Here is a 20,098-nt window from a genome sequence, read left to right on the forward strand (position 1 = left end):
TTTTTGTTGTATTTGATCCCTCTGGGAAAGATCATACAAAGGTTCAGTGATGTTTCTTTTCACTTATTTGCTGATGATATCCAACTTTATTGCTGCTTTAAGCCGTCAGAGATCTGTAAGTTAAACTCCTTGCTACTTTGTCTGGTTGAAATTAAAAAATGGCTAAGTTATAACTTCCTGCAGCTAAATGCAGAAAAAACAGAAACACTGATCATTGCCCCGGAGGATGTAATCCCTGGGATTAAACAATACCTGGGTGATCTGGGCCAGTCTGCTAAGCCTAGTCTTAGAAACTTGGGAGTTATCCTGGACAAAGATATGTCATTAGTGCAGCACTGCAAGCAGCTGACGAGAAACTGCTTTTTTCAATTAAGGAAAATCTCTAAACTTAGAAATATGGTTTTCCCCTATCCATTTCCCCTATCCTTAAAGAACTTCACTGGCTACCAGTGTCTTATAGGATAAATTTTAAGATTTTGGTTTTAGTTTTTAGAGCTTTGCATGGTCAGGCACCCTCCTATATTAGTGACCTGATTCAGCGTTATACCCCTGTGCGTGCTCTGAGGTCTGTGGATCTGAACCTGTTGACTGTTCCACGCACTCGCTATCGTACTAGAGGTGACCGATCTTTTCAGGCTGTTGCCTCTAGGTTGTGGAATGATCTCCCACCGTCTATGCGCTCTCTTGACTCTGTTGATGCCTTCAAATGCAGACTCAAGACTCATCTATTTGTTCAGGCTTTTAATTAGCTGCTTGTGGGTTGATATGATCATATACTGTCTATGCTTTTAGTGTGTGTATTTTATGATATAATTGTTTTTGTTGTAAAGCACTTTGTGGTCTTTACCTGTGAAAGGTGCTATATAAATAAACTTTTACTTTACTTACTTTATTTACTTTACAATGTTGCCAACGCATCAACATATATATATATATAAATAATAAAACAAACAAACAAATAAAATATGTAACATTGTAAATGTCATCTTCTCCAAGTAAGAAGGACATTTCAGTGTCACACAGTTCAAAGAATGATGGGATCAAGGCTTCAAATCTGGGCAGAAAAGTTTCTCTTATATCGGTATATTTGGGACAGAAGAGCAGAAAGTGTTCCTCATCCTCTATGTGCTGTAGATCACAGTGTCTTCAGATCCTCTGCTCTCTCTCTTGTCTGTCTTCCTCTCTCTATCTCTAGGTCATGGTCACTTAATCTGTATTTGGAGAGGATTTGTCTTTCTTTAAAATGTTTAATAAATAGATAACTGGCCAATTTAGTGGTTCTATTGAGGGTCGAGTAACATTGGAGTTTATTTTGGAGGTCAAAATGTGCTTTTAGTGACTCATCATGGGTGTCTTTTAGATGTGTGTGTATTTCTTTAACAATAGTTTTGGGGCTGTAGCTGTGGTCAGCGGGGGGTGTAGTCTGATGGAGGAGTTGAAGAGCGAGTGTGTGTAGAGGAGGAGGTTCTGCTGTGGTTTCATTGGCGAGGAGGGCTTTATATTGGACTGACTCTGGATCAGACTTTTGGAGGTGATGCCAGAACTGAACACATCTCTTCTGGATCTCCATGTTCAGCGGGTACAAGCCTAGCTCAGCCCTGCAGACACACACACACACACACACACACACTCTAGCTCAGCCCTGCAGGCACACACACACACACACACACACACTCTAGCTCAGCCCTGCAGGCACACACACACTCTAGCTCAGCCCTGCAGGCACACACACACGCGCACACACGCGCGCACACACACACACACACACACACACACACTCTAGCTCAGCCCTGCAGACACACACACGCGCACACACACACACTCTAGCTCAGCCCTGCAGGCACACACACGCACACACGCGCACACACACACTCTAGCTCAGCCCTGCAGGCACACACACACGCACGCACACACACACACACACACACACACACACACACACACACACACACTCTAGCTCAGCCCTGCAGGCACACGCACACACACTCTAGCTCAGCCCTGCAGGCACGCACACACGCACACACACGCACACACACACACGCACACACACGCACTCACACGCACTCACACACACACACACACACACACACACACACACACACACACACACACACACACACTCTAGCTCAGCCCTGCAGGCGCGCACACACACACACTCTAGCTCAGCCCTGCAGGCACGCACACACACGCACACACACGCACACACACGCACACACACGCACACACACGCACACACACGCACACACACGCACTCACACGCACTCACACACACACACACAAACACTCTAGCTCAGCCCTGCAGGCACACACACACACACGCACACACACACTCTAGCTCAGCCCTGCAGGCGCACACACACACACACACACACACACACACACACTCTAGCTCAGCCCTGCAGACACACACACACGCGCACACACGCGCGCGCACACACACACACACTCTAGCTCAGCCCTGCAGGCACACACACACCCGCACACACGTGCGCGCACACACACACACACACTCACTCTAGCTCAGCCCTGCAGGTGCACACACACACACACACACACACACACACACACACACACACACACACACACACACACACACACACACACACACACACACACACACACACTCTAGCTCAGCCCTGCAGGTGCACACACACACACACACACACACACTCTAGCTCAGCCCTGCAGGCGGCAGTGGATGTGTTCCTATGAACCCCTAAAATATTTTTGGCAATTTCCAATTGTAATTTTTCTACTGGTGTTTTCTCCCAATTTTTTTAATTATTGTGCTGGTCCCCAAATTTCACATCCATATAAAATAATTGGTTTTATTATTGAATTATATAATTTGATCCAGGTTTTAATGGGTAACTTTAAGTGGCCACATCGGGATTTTATTGCATAAAAACCCCTCTGAGCCTTTTCACTCAGTGTTTTGACAGCCAGACCGAAGCGTCCCGAAGCGCTGATGTCGATGCCCAGATAGCTAGAGCTATCTAATGGATTTTGATAATTTTTAATTGTTTAATTTTTAAGGTCCGCTGGTGCAATTTTTCGATACAAATTTTCAAAGTGAGATTTCCAAATTGTGCCATTCTGGAGTGACATCTCTAATTTGGGTTTTTCAAGTTTTTTATATAGGTTCCAGAAAGTGTTTTGATCTACCGAATCATCAATTTTGACTTTAAAATATTTTTCTTTTTTGTTCCACAAAAGTCTTTTATAATTTTGCAGACAGTCTGAATAAGAAAGCCGTAATGTCTGGCTGGACGGGTCTTTGTGCTTTTTGTTAGAGAGTCTCCTCAGTTCTTTTCTGAGACCTGCACATTCATCATCGAACCACACATCCTTTCTCATTCTCTGTTGATTTGTGTTATGTTTGCTTTGCGGTTTAATGTTAGATAGAGTTATCAATGTTTTGAATATGTAATTTAAGTTTTTTGTTGCTAAATTTATTCCATTAATATCTAAAGTGAAATCAGTGGACATAAATTCATCCAGCATTTTTAATATAGTAGGACTGTTCATATTTTCTTTGAAACCTAAACTCAAATGGAATCAATCCAACTTGGATCAATTCAAAGGAAACAGTTTTTCAGAATCAAGTGGAGAAGTTTTAGTTATATCACATGAGGGTTTCAGATAATGCACAGTTTGGCAGTGATCGGAGATCGGGAGCTGAGGTCTGAATGTGAAGGCATTAATAAAGCTTGGGTCAATATCTGTTATTGAATAATCAACCACACTGGTTCCTAATCTGGAGCAGTAAGTGAATCTACCTAAAGTATCTCCACGAGTCCTGCCATTAATGATGTAGAGTCCTAAACCTTTACAGAGTTTTAACATTTGTTTTCCATTAATGTTCACTGAGTTATCATAGCTGTTTCTTGGTGTGATATTTGATGAGGAATCTCTCTCTCTCACTCACAATCACTCACTCTCTCTATAATAAAAAAAAAATGCATGAATACATTTTGTACCAACATTCAAACAAGACAAAAACAATTCTGACTTTAGTTTTGTCCACTTGCTGACTCTCGTTGTTTGTGGCAGGCTGTTACATACTTTTCTGCTGTTGTGATTGAGCTAGATTCTTCTCCCAAAATATGATTTAATTTTTCTGAATTTGGTAATGCCATAAAATTTGGTTCTAGCTGTTGGAATCTAGTGAAATAGTCCGATCTAATGCTGTTATAGTGATCACAGTGTATCAGGAAGTGTTCTTCTGTCTCCACCTCTCTCTGAGAGCACAGAGAACACACACACACACACACACACACACCTCTCTCTGAGAGCACAGAGAACACACACACACACACACACACACACCTCTCTCTGAGAACACACACACACACACACACACACACACACACACACACACACACACACACACACACACACACACACACCTCTCTCTGAGAACACACACACACACACACACACACACACACACACACACACACACACACACCTCTCTCTGAGAACACACACACACACACACCTCTCTCTGAGAACACACACACACACACACACACACACACACCTCTCTCTGAGAACACACACACACACACACACACACACACCTCTCTCTGAGAGCACAGAGAACACACACACACACCTCTCTCTGAGACACAGAGAACACACACACACACACACACACACACACCTCTCTCTGAGAGCACAGAGAACACACACACACACACACACACCTCTCTCTGAGAGCACAGAGAACACACACACACACACACACACACACACACACACACACACACACACACACACACACACACACCTCTCTCTGAGAGCACAGAGAACACACACACACACACACACACACCTATCTCTGAGAGCACAGAGAACACACACACACACACACCTCTCTCTGAGAGCACAGAGAACACACACACACACACACACACACACACACACACACACACACACACACCTCTCTCTGAGAGCACAGAGAACACACACACACACACACACACACACACACACACACACACACACACACACACACCTCTCTCTGAGAGCACAGAGAACACACACACACACACACACACACACACACCTATCTCTGAGAGCACAGAGAACACACACACACACACACCTCTCTCTGAGAGCACAGAGAACACACACACACACACACACACACACACACACACACACACACACACACACACACACACACCTATCTCTGAGAGCACAGAGAACACACACACACACACACCTCTCTCTGAGAGCACAGAGAACACACACACACACACACACACACCTCTCTCTGAGAGCACAGAGAACACACACACACACACACACACACACCTCTCTCTGAGAGCACAGAGAACACACACACACACACACACACACACACCTCTCTCTGAGAGCACAGAGAACACACACACACACACACCTCTCTCTGAGAGCACAGAGAACACACACACACACACACCTCTCTGAGAGCACAGAGAATACACACACCTCTCTCTGAGAGCACAGAGAACACACACACACACACACCTCTCTCTGAGAGCACAGAGAACACACACACACACCTCTCTCTGAGAGCACAGAGAACACACACAGACACACACACACACACACACCTCTCTGAGAGCACAGAGAACACACACACACACACACACACACACACACACACACACACACACACACACACACACACACACACACACACACACACACACCTCTCTGAGAGCACAGAGAACACACACACACACACACACACACCTCTCTGAGAGCACAGAGAACACACACACACACACACACACACACACACACACCTCTCTGAGAGCACAGAGAACACACACACACACACACACACACACACACACACACACACCTCTCTGAGAGCACAGAGAACACACACACACACACACACACACACACCTCTCTCTGAGAGCACAGAGAACACACACACACACACACACACCTCTCTCTGAGAGCACAGAGAACACACACACACACACACACACACCTCTCCCTGAGAGCACAGAGAACACACACACACACACACCTCTCTCTGAGAGCACAGAGAACACACACACACACACCTCTCTCTGAGAGCACAGAGAACACACACACACACACACACCTCTCTCTGAGAGCACAGAGAACACACACACACACACACACCTCTCTCTGAGAGCACAGAGAACACACACACACACACCTCTCTCTGAGAGCACAGAGAACACACACACACACACACACACACCTCTCTCTGAGAGCACAGAGAACACACACACACACACACACCTCTCTCTGAGAGCACAGAGAACACACACACACACACACACCTCTCTCTGAGAGCACAGAGAACACACACACACACACACACCTCTCTCTGAGAGCACAGAGAACACACACACACACACACACCTCTCTCTGAGAGCACAGAGAACACACACACACACACCTCTCTCTGAGAGCACAGAGAACACACACACACACACCTCTCTCTGAGAGCACAGAGAACACACACACACACACACACACACACACACACACACCTCTCTCTGAGAGCACAGAGAACACACACACACCTCTCTCTGAGAGCACAGAGAACACACACACACCTCTCTCTGAGAGCACAGAGAACACACACACACACACCTCTCTCTGAGAGCACAGAGAACACACACACACACACCTCTCTCTGAGAGCACAGAGAACACACACACACACACACACACACACCTCTCTCTGAGAGCACAGAGAACACACACACACACACACACACACACACACACACACACACCTCTCTCTGAGAGCACAGAGAACACACACACACACCTCTCTCTGAGAGCACAGAGAACACACACACACACACCTCTCTCTGAGAGCACAGAGAACACACACACACACACACCTCTCTCTGAGAGCACAGAGAACACACACACACACACCTCTCTCTGAGAGCACAGAGAACACACACACACACACACCTCTCTCTGAGAGCACAGAGAACACACACACACACACACACACCTCTCTCTGAGAGCACAGAGAACACACATACACACACACCTCTCTCTGAGAGCACAGAGAACACACACACACACACACCTCTCTCTGAGAGCACAGAGAACACACACACACACACACACACACACACACACACACACACACCTCTCTCTGAGAGCACAGAGAACACACATACACACACACACACACACACACACCTCTCTCTGAGAGCACAGAGAACACACACACACACACACACACCTCTCTCTGAGAGCACAGAGAACACACACACACACACACACACCTCTCTCTGAGAGCACAGAGAACACACACACACACACACACCTCTCTCTGAGAGCACAGAGAACACACACACACACACACACACACACACACACACACACACACACACACACACACACACACACACACACCTCTCTGAGAGCACAGAGAACACACACACACACACACACACACACACACACCTCTCTCTGAGAGCACAGAGAACACACACACCTCTCTCTGAGAGCACAGAGAACACACACACACACACACACACACACACCTCTCTCTGAGAGCACAGAGAACACACACACACACACACACACACACACACCTCTCTCTGAGAGCACAGAGAACACACACACACCTCTCTGAGAGCACAGAGAACACACACACACACACACACACACTCTGTCACTCTCACTCAACCACAACCTACTGTCAGTAGCTTTTCACACTGAAGCTTGATTCCTTTCCCCATTAACACCTGATCTATGATGTCCACAGCCGTCCTCCAGCACTTCCCGGCCCCCGGCCCCCGGCAGCTCCCAGTCCCCGGCCCCCGGCAGCTCCCGGACCCCGGGACCCACGGCAGCTCCCGGACCCCGGGACCCACGGCAGCTCCCGGACCCCGGGACCCACGGCAGCTCCCGGACCCCGGGACCCACGGCAGCTCCCGGACCCCGGGACCCACGGCAGCTCCCGGACCCCGGGACCCACGGCAGCTCCCGGACCCCGGGACCCACGGCAGCTCCCGGACCCCGGGACCCACGGCAGCTCCCGGTCCCCGGGACCCACGGCAGCTCCCGGACCCCGGGACCCACGGCAGCTCCCGGTCCCCGGCCCCCGGGACCCACGGCAGCTCCCGGTCCCCGGCCCCCGGGACCCCCGGCAGCTCCCGGTCCCCGGCCCCCTGCAGCTCCCAGTCCCCGGCCCCCGGCAGCTCCCGGACCCCGGGACCCACGGCAGCTCCCGGACCCCGGGACCCACGGCAGCTCCCGGACCCCGGGACCCACGGCAGCTCCCGGACCCCGGGACCCACGGCAGCTCCCGGACCCCGGGACCCCGGGACCCACGGCAGCTCCCGGACCCCGGGACCCACGGCAGCTCCCGGACCCCGGGACCCACGGCAGCTCCCGGACCCCGGGACCCACGGCAGCTCCCGGACCCCGGGACCCACGGCAGCTCCCGGACCCCGGGACCCACGGCAGCTCCCGGACCCCGGGACCCACGGCAGCTCCCGGACCCCGGGACCCACGGCAGCTCCCGGACCCCGGGACCCACGGCAGCTCCCGGACCCCGGGACCCACGGCAGCTCCCGGACCCCGGGACCCACGGCAGCTCCCGGACCCCGGGACCCACGGCAGCTCCCGGACCCCGGGACCCACGGCAGCTCCCGGACCCCGGGACCCACGGCAGCTCCCGGTCCCCGGCCCACGGCAGCTCCCGGTCCCCGGGACCCACGGCAGCTCCCGGTCCCCGGCCCACGGCAGCTCCCGGTCCCCGGGACCCACGGCAGCTCCCGGTCCCCGGGACCCACGGCAGCTCCCGGTCCCCGGGACCCACGGCAGCTCCCGGTCCCCGGGACCCACGGCAGCTCCCGGTCCCCGGGACCCACGGCAGCTCCCGGTCCCCGGGACCCACGGCAGCTCCCGGTCCCCGGGACCCACGGCAGCTCCCGGTCCCCGGGACCCACGGCAGCTCCCGGTCCCCGGGACCCACGGCAGCTCCCGGTCCCCGGGACCCACGGCAGCTCCCGGTCCCCGGGACCCACGGCAGCTCCCGGTCCCCGGGACCCACGGCAGCTCCCGGTCCCCGGGACCCACGGCAGCTCCCGGTCCCCGGGACCCACGGCAGCTCCCGGTCCCCGGGACCCACGGCAGCTCCCGGTCCCCGGGACCCACGGCAGCTCCCAGTCCCCGGGACCCACGGCAGCTCCCAGTCCCCGGGACCCACGGCAGCTCCCAGTCCCCGGGACCCACGGCAGCTCCCAGTCCCCGGGACCCACGGCAGCTCCCAGTCCCCGGGACCCACGGCAGCTCCCAGTCCCCGGGACCCACGGCAGCTCCCAGTCCCCGGGACCCACGGCAGCTCCCAGTCCCCGGGACCCACGGCAGCTCCCGGTCCCCGGGACCCACGGCAGCTCCCAGTCCCCGGGACCCACGGCAGCTCCCAGTCCCCGGGACCCACGGCAGCTCCCAGTCCCCGGGACCCACGGCAGCTCCCAGTCCCCGGGACCCACGGCAGCTCCCAGTCCCCGGGACCCACGGCAGCTCCCAGTCCCCGGGACCCACGGCAGCTCCCAGTCCCCGGCCCCCAGTCCCAGATTAAGGTTATTATTATTATTATTATTATTATTAATATTAATTTCATCAAGCTTTTCTATGAGCTCTTTCATTCAGCAGACTCTTGTATGCTTGTATGTGTGTGTTTGTTCATCCTGTGATATGATTCAACTTCTGCTGTGCAAATTATTCACTTGTGTTTGTTTCAATTTAATTTTCAGATGGAGCAGGACTAAAAAAAAATAAAAAATTATATGTAGAAAAATCTGTTTCTAATTTTTTTTCAATAATTTGTGCTTTAAAGCACCAAAATATAATGGTTCCTTCAGCAAAGGCCAATCCACACGGCCCAGACAGATGCCAACATTTGAGTTGTTAGTTCATGAGTTCACACTAATAATTAGAGTAAAAGACTAGTTAATGAAAAAGACTAGAGTTAGTCAAGGCAAGGCTATTTATATAGCACATTTCATACACAGTGGTAATTCAAAGTGCTTTACATAGAAGAAATTAAAATAATCAAAAGAAATCACAATAATTAAAACCGTTTTGAATAAAAAAATAAAATGCAGTACAGACGGACGAACAGTGGTACAGTGCTCATCCAGTAAATGCACAGCTAAACAGAAGTGTTGTGAGTCTGGATTTGAATGTGACTGTAGGAGCACATCTGATCTCTTCTGGAAGCTGGTTCAGCTGCGGCTGGCATAGTAGCTAAAGCGGACTCGCCATGCTTAGAGTGAACCCTTGGTGTTTCTAGCTGATGTGATCCTAATGATCTGCAGATATGCTCACTGAATATAAACCCAACAGATCACTCAATGTATTGAGGTCCTAGGCCATTTAGTGATTTATTTACCAGAAATAATACTTTAAAATCAATCCTATATGTAACTGGCAGCCAGTGTAAAGAGCTGAGGAATGGTGTGATGTGTTCATATGTTCTGGTTCTGCTCAGCGTTCTGTATGAGCTGCAAGTGTCTTATGGTGTTTTTGGGAAGGCCAGTGAGGAGTCCATTACAATAATCCACTCTGCTGGTGATGAAAGCATGCACACGTTTCTCTAAGTCTTGACTGGAAACAAAGCATCTAATTCTTGCAATATTTTTCAGGTGATAGTATGCTGATTTAGTTATTGCTTTGACATCCCAGCTAGAATTTTTTTTGTTCTAAAAATGTTCTGAGAACATTACCATGCAGTGTTCTAATAATGTTTTCAGCAGGTAGTTTTATTTTGGTTCCCAGAATGATCTCCTATAAGCTAGGATAACATTCTCTAAAAACATTCTAAATATGTTTAATGCTAATATTGTTAGAACATTATTCCCAAATGTTCTTCTAACATTTTCAGCTGGTAGTTTTATTTTGGTTCCCAGAATGTTCTCTTAAAAGACGGCATAACATTCTCTAAGAACACTCTAAAAATGTTTTGTGATGACCTTCTTTTTTAATCATTAAGGTTTAATCATAACATTTTTAGAACATTACATCCCCTAACATTCTTATAAAGTTTTTAGCGGGAAGTTTTATTTTTGTTCCCAAAATGTTCTCTTAAACAAAAAATGCTTAGCTATAACATTGTTAAAACATACAATTTTATTCATCTCAAAACTAAAACATCAAAATCTAACAGGTTTATAAATGGCATCCACATAAATTATTAGAAGTTCTGCGTACAGTAAATGCCCAACATTACATGAAGAACTCAGTAAAGTCCAATGTGCAATCATGCGTCTTGACTGCAGTGTTTGCTCAGAGCGCTCATCATCAGTCTTTGCTTGTCTTGGTTCTTGCAGAAGAATAATACAGTCATCTGTATTAATATGTGTTCTACTGTTCTCTCTTCTAGTTGTCCAGCTGCTCTCCCAGTTAGCAGCAGTGAACTCTATTCTCTGTGTGCATGGTAGAGTTTTTCCTCATAGCCTATAAAAGAAGATCATGCATCAGTGTTAACAGAAAGAATACAAATACATACATATTAAGATCACAAGCAATATTGACATTGAAAACTTTCAAAGTTAGCCAGCCTAATTAGTTATCAGAAATTATGTAAAGACTAATTTATTGAAAGTATAAATATGATACCTTATAATCCGTGTATCATTTGTTCAGTCTTTTTTTTATTTAATACTGAAAATAGAAAATTCCCCCAGAAAATCAAGAATTCAGCTTGATTCTTCGTTTTTCGTTCTGAGGTAGAAAAATAAATAAACAGCTTGAATATTCTAATTCTACAGGTGGGCGGGAATGAAACGCCCCTTTCCTCTGATTTGTCAGCCGAAGATCAAACTGTTCCGTCATCTCTTCCTCAGTTCCGCACAGCAGAAGAATAAGTAATAATATCAATATATATCGCAATATTTTTTTTTTTCCGATAACGGTGATATGATTTTTAAACACATTTTCGATATACAGCATTTGTCACTGACTGACGTTAGGCGCGCAGCCGGCAGAAAGAGCAGAACACAATTGGCGACTTTCGTGATGACGTTCACCACAGACACGCGGACGCAGCCAGTGCTCAGCTCAGCAGGAGTGGGCTGATCTCATTCTCCAACGCGGCAAGTTTCAGCTGCAGAATGAGCGTCCCTGACCGCAATACAAATGTGACTTAACGAGCTTCCACAAGCGAGTAGAAAGCAGACGAAATAGTTGATAAGAGAGGAAAGACTAATTCAGTGGTATAAATTCAGTGGTGTTTCGGCTGAGATCTCAAAACTTCAGGTTTCAGCGCGCTGCAAAATGTGGCGGAGAGTGGTGCCGACTAGCAGCGGGAACACATCAAACCTGTTCCACTATCTGAAGCAGTTTCACCCGATAGAAGCAGCATAAACAACACTTTAACCGGCACAAACAAACAAGACTTTTTTGCGTGAATTTGGAGCATGTGGGGATGCTGAGTGACCTCAGAATGACCAATATGATTTTAATATCTAAGAAACCGAAACTTCACGCAGTGATTGACAAGGCGGGAGGGGGCGTGATCGGCTCGGAATGCAATTTCAATTTGCACATTGAATTTTGCTACATTCATTGCGGGACATTTAATGTAAATGCAATCGCAAGTGTCTTAACTGTGAGTGTAAATGCAATTAAGAAAAATAACATAATCATTTTGCTACAGTTTTTGCTTGAAAATGTTAAACATATCTAATCTGTAATACATTTTAATTTTGCAACTAACAAAGCGTTAAAATACACTCACCTAAAGGATTATTAGGAACACCATACTAATAATGTGTTTGACCCCCCTTCGCCTTAATTCTACGTGCCATTGATTCAACAAGGTGCTGAAAGCATTCTTTAGAAATGTTGGCCCATATTGATAGGATAGCATCTTGCAGTTGATGGAGATTTGTGGGATGCACATCCAGGGCACGAAGCTCCCGTTCCACCACATCCCAAAGCTGCTCTATTGGGTTGAGATCTGGTGACTGTGGGGGCCATTTTAGTACAGTGAACTCATCGTCATGTTCAAGAAACCAATTTGAAATGATTCGAGCTTTGTGACATGGTGCATTATCCTGCTGGAAGTAGCCATCAGAGGATGGGTACATGGTGGCCATAAAGGGATGGACATGGTCAGAAACAATGCTCAGGTAGGCCGTGGCATTTAAACGATGCCCAATTGACCCTTCGCTAAGCCACGCCCGAAAACCGCCACTAGCCAATCGTGTCTTAGCAACCGTAACTAGGCGCGGGAGGTCTGGCAAGCTTTCGAGCGAGGGAAACATGCCAAAGCGTTGTGCGTATGGATTGTGCAAATCTGATACCCGGGATCCTAAAAGTTTGGATGGGGGAGTGGAATTTTTTTCCTTCCCGAAAATCTAAAAGCCGAGGGGAGAAATGATCGGCGCGAATCAAGCAGTGTGTGTGACTCCATTCACAACTAAGTGTCGACAGGATTAACAAAAACACATATTGCTTGGAAGTTGGAAATAATAACGGTTCTTTGTTCATAATGCACATGTTTTAACATAAAATAAGACGTTTAAAGACAAGACGGAGGCTCACTGACATACTTTAAAATATATTTCAGCATTTTGTTTATCGATGGCCTACTGTTGGCCCTGACTGAGTAACTTTAACCCAATCCGATCGCGGCTCTCCCGGTGTTAGTGTTATTTCACAAGATTTATGGATAAACTGTTTGATTTATAATTATTAGATTAGTTTCACATTTCACTTACCCTGCTGTGCACGAACACAGCTGTTCCTCAGTGTGTGTGTTTCCCATGATTGGTCAGCGTACGAGGCGGCGGCTGCTGCGACTATAGGCTTTAGCTTCAATTTTTATGAAATTATTCTCTAATCGGTTGCATATGTTGTGACGTTTTTCCTTCTCAAGTGTTGAAAACTTAGAAGTGCAGACCAGGAGACTTTAAGAGGTATCTTTCGAGCAGAAGTTCTTTATTGCGTCGCTGTAGTCATCTCAATCAAGTCTAAATAAGAGAACTTTACATTGCAGTTTATATACATTTCAAGGGGGTGGAATTAATTTCATAGAGGAGGGGACTCTTGATTCAGCTGGTTACCTGATTTCATCAGGTAACAGTGTAACTCAGAGTCTTGAGATGCTAATTCAACAAGCCTGATTAGATCAACAAAAGGCCCAGCTGACCTTTGAGATGTGACAAGAGGTTAATGTCTGAAACCTTGATTGCCTCAAAATGGAAAACAGTGTGTGCATCTTTCTCAGTTAAAATACTATAGTATTGGAAGCTCAATAAAACATTTAAATAAAAATTGTAATCCTACATTTCCCCCTTTGAGAGTTCTAAATAACTCACAAAATACAAATTTAGACACTTAAAAATTCATTCTTGTAACTTGCGTAAGTTACAGGCACATAGCAAGTTCATTCTTGTAACTTTTTTAAGTTACAGGCACATAACGTGATCTGTGTTGTTCATCTTTTTCCGAACCATGAAAAGTTATCTTCAGTCATCTGGTGTAATTTTGTTGAAAGATCAAGAATGTCTTCTTGTATGTTCTCTGATGGATGACTGAAGTTCCCATAGGTTAGTCTCTGCGTTGTGTATTTTTTTTCTTTTGTGATTGGCTCGTTCAGCAGTGCGTCTAGTTGTCTTCTTAAGGTTGTGGCTTCATAGGCAGATGAGGTCGTTGCCTATGGATCCCAGAACAGCCATCACAGCCAAGTGGTATCTGCACAGAGGAAGACAGAAAACAAAAGACAGGAGAGCAGTATTTGTTCAAACACTAGGGTTGTAAACTTTTTCTGAGTCTGCTAAACAGTAGAGCAGTATTGGTTCAAACACTAGGGTGGTAAATTTTCCGAGTCTGCTATTGTTGTTCCTTCTTTCCCTATTTCTTAATTATGACACCTAAAGAACGCAGTGAGGTGAGGATGGATTAATGGATGGGAAGGCCTATGAGGGATTCTTCACCGAAGGGTTGGCCCCCGACGCCTGTTGCAATCGGTTCTTCCCTCGGCTCCCCACTGGTTCGTGTCCTATCCTATCCCTGTTGGAGGGGGAACAACTTTACAGTGTGATACGTGAGTCCAGGTTTTCCTTCCCTGACACAATACTGCAGCTGCTGTAATCAACATCACTTGATGTGGTCCATGCCACTTAGGTTCTAATGGCTTTTTCCTGAATGACTTTATCATGACCCATTGACCTGGGATGATTGTGTGTCCACTTTCTGGTGGAGTCTGCCAACATGACTCAACTCTCCCTCTGGCACTCTGTACCGCCTTTGTTAGGTTTTCACAGTAAGCAATCAGGGAGTCTGAGGCAATGTGTACATCAGCATTTCTAAGATCAATCACACCTGGCATCTGCATGGGGCGTCCAGTAATAATCTCATGAGGGCTCAGTCCTACTGTTCTGTTAGGTGATGCTCTCATACTACACAGTACTGCTGGCAGCGCTTCCACCCATGGTACCCCTTCCTGATGCATTTTGCTTAGTCTGGTTTTGATTGTTCTGTTCGATCGTTCAACCTGTCCTGATGCTTGTGGCCTGTATGGGCAGTGAAGATTCCACTTAATCTTCAAAATTCTAGACACTTCCTTGACTACCTGTCCTGTGAAGTGTGTACCTTGATCTGAGTCAATGCAATCTGGTAATCCCCATCTGGGAATGAAATCAGTGACAAGACATTTAGCAGTATGTGCAGCTGTAGCACGCCCTGTTGGATAAGCTTCTACCCATCTTGAGAACTTATCTATTACTACCAAAACATCAGTTTTTCCCTTACAACGAGGCAAGGATATGTAATCAACTTGCAGGTGACGAAATGGTCCTGGTGGGGCTGGGGTACGTGCTGCTGGTGTAGTGGCTGCTGGTACATCATTATTTTTCTGACATGTAACACACCTTTTGGATGTTTCTGTGGCTACATTTCTGAATTTTGGATTCCACCACTGATTTGAGAACCTGTGATTCATCGTTGCTGGACCACTGTGACCCAAATTGTGTATTTGTTGAGCCAAATATGGCAACAGTGATTCGGGAGCAACATACTTTTCCCCTTTGGTCCAGCACCCGGATGAATCCACTGTGGCTCCTTTGTCTAACCATGTCCATGCTTCATACAGAGGAACGTCTTTGTACAGATCAATTATTGATTCAGGAGGCATAATTGTCTTCTGTGCTGCACTACCTGAACACACTTGTACAGTTGCATAGAAACAAGCCTGTTTAGCTGCTATATCAGCAAGAGCATTACCTTTAGCTTCCGTAGTATTAGTTGTGAGATGTGCTTTCACTTTTATCACTGCTAATTTCTTTGGAAGTTTCATGGAAAACATTAGATCTTTCACTAATTCAGCATGCTTAATGGGGGATCCAGCAGAAGTTAGAAACTGTCTGGTTTGCCAAATGACACCAAAATCATGAATTGCCCCGAAAGCATATCTGGAATCTGTGTAGATATTAGCAACTGATCCTGAAGCTAGTGTGCATGCTCTTGTTAGGGCTACTAGTTCTGCAGCTTGAGCTGAAAAATGATCTGGAAGACGTCCTGAAGCTAACACTTCCGTGGTGGACGTTACTGCATAACCTGCTCGTCTGTTACCTTCAATTACTTGAGCTGACCCGTCAACAAACAACTCAAATTCTGAATTCTCTATGGGAGTTTCTCTTACTACACTCGTAGGTGTATATGTAAGCGTAACACAATCGTGAGTCATTTCTCCTTCATCCTCTAACAAATTCTCAGTCATTGCAGACATCATACATGAGGATGGGTTCGTGACAGGTGCACGCTGTAAGACAATATTCGGGGCTGTGAGAGTTGCTAACCAATTTCCCCAGCGAGAGGAAGTGACAGAAGTGACTTTTGCTTGATTCATTAATGCGGACACAGCGTGCGGACATCTTACGTTTACAGACTGTCCTAACACCATTCCTGATGAAGCCTGTAGCGCTAGATGCACTGCCTGTACTGCTCTGAGGCAATGAGCCCATACCTTGAGCTACTATGTCAAGTTTACCAGAATAGTAATGAATTGGGCGTAAACTGCCCCCATGATCTTGCATTAGACATGCAGTCATGAAGCTTAAATGTTCATGGACATAAAGCACAAATGGTCTATCAGTTTGGGCAATTCCTAATGCTGGTGCTTGACATAGCGCTCTCTTCAAATCATTGAACGCTTTGAGGTGACATTCTTCCATACAAACAGTATCAGAATCTTTACCATGGCCTTTCAACAAGTCATAGAGCGGCTGTGCAATTGAGGCATAGTCTTCAATCCAAGGTCTACAGTAACCTGCTGTTCCTAAAAATGATCGGAGTGTTTTAATGGTAGTAGGCGGGGGTATGCTTTGACTGAAGCCGCTCGATCCTGTGTAATGGATCTATTTCCTGCACCAATTGTTTGACCTAGAAATGTGACTTGCTGTTTAGCAATTTGAGCTTTGTGAAAGCTGCATTTGTGTCCTTTCTTATGCAAATAGTCCAACAATGATGCCAACTCAGTTTGATCCCTCTTGGCTCTCAACGAAGGCGGTCGCATTTTCTCTCCCTCTCCCTCCCCTAACCTCTCCTGCTTTGCTTCTCTCGTCACGTCTAGTCTACTGTCTTGTACTTTGAGAGACTCTCGCTACACTGCTCTCCAAAACCAAGAAATTATGGATTTGATCAACTGGTCTCTCAACGCAATTGACACCATCTTCTGGACGAGAAGCTTGGGTTCGGGGGAACCTGACTGCCCTGCCGGGACGTTCGCAGCTGGCTACACGATGGACGCGTGGGAGAGGTGGCGGGTCGTGTGTCTGGCGGCTCTTTCCGTGGAGGACGTTGAAGATATCTACCTATTCGGCACCATGATAACAGGTCTTCTGCTGATTGGATTAGGCATTGCCCTGGTTTATCGAGGAACTAAGCAGACGGTGACAGCTGTCCAAAGCCCCGCAAGGCTGCCCGTGATGATTGAAGCGGTGGGCAGAGCTGTCAGCACTCAGACTGGGTCTATGAACCACAATATGGATAACATCATGGAGAAGCTCACAGCTTTGCAAAGGCAAATGGATCGTTTCAGAGACCAAAATGGACCAGGAGAATAGCCTGTATAAATTGAATGCGGCTACTCGCCCCAAGACCAAACAATCCCAATCTTATCTGTTTCGGCACCCCCCAACCAGCACTGGCCTTGGCCAAGGCCGCTGCTGGAACAACAACTCTCCCGGAAGAGCACTGCAGTGAGCCGCTCTTGCGTTCCTTCCCCGACTCCTCAGACACCTGGTGATTGTTGACTCTGCCTGGGACATGATCAAGGTTGTCTCCATGGCAACTTGCTGTGTATCGCTATGACAATCCTGCGGACTGAGGCTCCTAGATTATGGTGCTGGCTTAGCGACTCTCTCCAGGCCTACACACACATGAACTTACACATACACAGATATGCACCTGCCCCAACACCCCATCCCACGCCTTCGCCGCTTCGTACACCCAGTCTGACAGGCGGGTCTGTGACCAGCGCCATAATGGCTGCAGGACCGGATGTGCTTGCCTGGGCTGGACTACCTCCATCCCCCACTCCCAACCGTGTTGCAATGTCTTGTTCATGTTGTAGAGTGTACTGTTTATGTGCTAATGTTGCTGAGGTGTTTTTTCCTGTTCCCAGACTGTTCTCCTTACAGGAGCATAGTCTGGGGGTTGCCTTTTTTTTCTCCTCACCTCTCCTCATGTCATGCTGTATTTTTTCTCAAGTTGGCGCTGATTATAGCTGCCTAGGTAACACCTTATTACCAAAGCAAATTCCTTGTGTGTGCACAACACTACTTGGCAATAAAATTGATTCTGATTCTGATTCTGATGTACCTCGTGATCTGTTGAGGCAATCAAAATATCATCGACATATTGGATCATAGTGGACTGTTTTACCGGACATTCTGGGTCACACAAATCACGTCTGACAGTCGGATGGTATATGGTTGGGGAGTTTTGAAATCCCTGTGGCAAACGTGTCCACTGGTATTGCTCATAGTCAACTGTGAAAGCTAACCATGGCTGGCTGTCAGAGTGCAATGGTACAGAAAAGAATCCATTAGACATATCAATTACTGAAAAAATCTTACTCTCTAATGGTATGCCATTACAAATTGTGGAAGGATCTGCCACTAGAGGGGTGATTTTATCAATATTTTTATTGGCTACTCTGTAGTCTATGGTGAGTCTCCATGTCCCATTGGATTTCTTGATGGGCCATATGGGCGAGTTACAGGGACTATTGGTTTTAACTAGCACTCCCTGCATCAGCAAGTTTTCTACAATAGGTTTGATCCCCTGTATAGCTTCCTTATTGATCGGATATTGTTTGGTGACCGGGGGTGGAATCCCCGTCAATTTAATTGGTTCTACACCTGTCAACAAACCACAATCATCCTTGTCTTTAGCCCAAATTGGATGATTCTGTAAGAAAGCATACTCAGAAGGGATCACATTATTGGTAGAAACTTGTGCTGAGGATATTTTAATGCTAGCAGATTCTGAGGACACGTCTAAAGTTAGATGTATTTGTCTCAGGAGATCCATGCCTAAAATTGCACCTGTATTTAATGGAGCACATAACAATTTTGTAGTCAGAGTTTTCGGGCCAAATTGTACATCTATGGGTGGGGTTTCATACAAATCAGAATCTTCACCTATTATTACGCCAGTTAAAGAAAATTTGGTTTTCTTGTACGGAATGATTCTGGTGCTCTGAGCTCTATCCGGGTCGCGGCAGCATCTGTTGTGACGTTTTTCCTTCTCAAACCTTTAGCCAATTTTGTAGGAATTGTGGTAATTTCTGCACCTGTATCAAGCAAAAAATCTATTTCTTTCTCTTGTATGCTACCTTTCACAAACATTCTTGTGTCATTATGATGGATTACAGGGGTAAGGTAGCTACTCACAGCCCCAACAATTAGTTTTTTTCCTGGTCTTTTTGTGCTCTTAAAAGAGCCTGAACAAGCTGTCCTAAAGTTTCAGTGGACACGTTCGGAACTGCTTCCGGGTTGTAAACAGGCTGAGAAGGAGCAGAATTATGCATAGCATTTCTTTTTGTATCTTGCAATTTCTTCCTACACTCTTTC

General features: G+C 47.0%; 1 protein-coding gene and 1 long non-coding RNA gene across 2 annotated transcripts in view; one reads left to right on the forward strand and one right to left on the reverse strand.

Annotated features, from left to right (window-relative positions):
• Positions 1 to 20,098, reverse strand: part of LOC143708963 (uncharacterized) — a 295,722-nt gene that overhangs the window by 125,456 nt on the left and 150,168 nt on the right. The window lies entirely within an intron of this gene.
• Positions 1 to 20,098, forward strand: part of LOC143708965 (double-stranded RNA-specific adenosine deaminase-like) — a 71,518-nt gene that overhangs the window by 12,349 nt on the left and 39,071 nt on the right. The gene's annotated exons all lie outside the window — the stretch shown is intronic.

This window comes from Siphateles boraxobius, unplaced genomic scaffold (genome assembly GCF_051911475.1).
Source record: "Siphateles boraxobius isolate OS27281-9 unplaced genomic scaffold, OSU_SipBor_1 44, whole genome shotgun sequence".
Taxonomy (NCBI): Eukaryota; Metazoa; Chordata; class Actinopteri; order Cypriniformes; family Leuciscidae; genus Siphateles; species Siphateles boraxobius.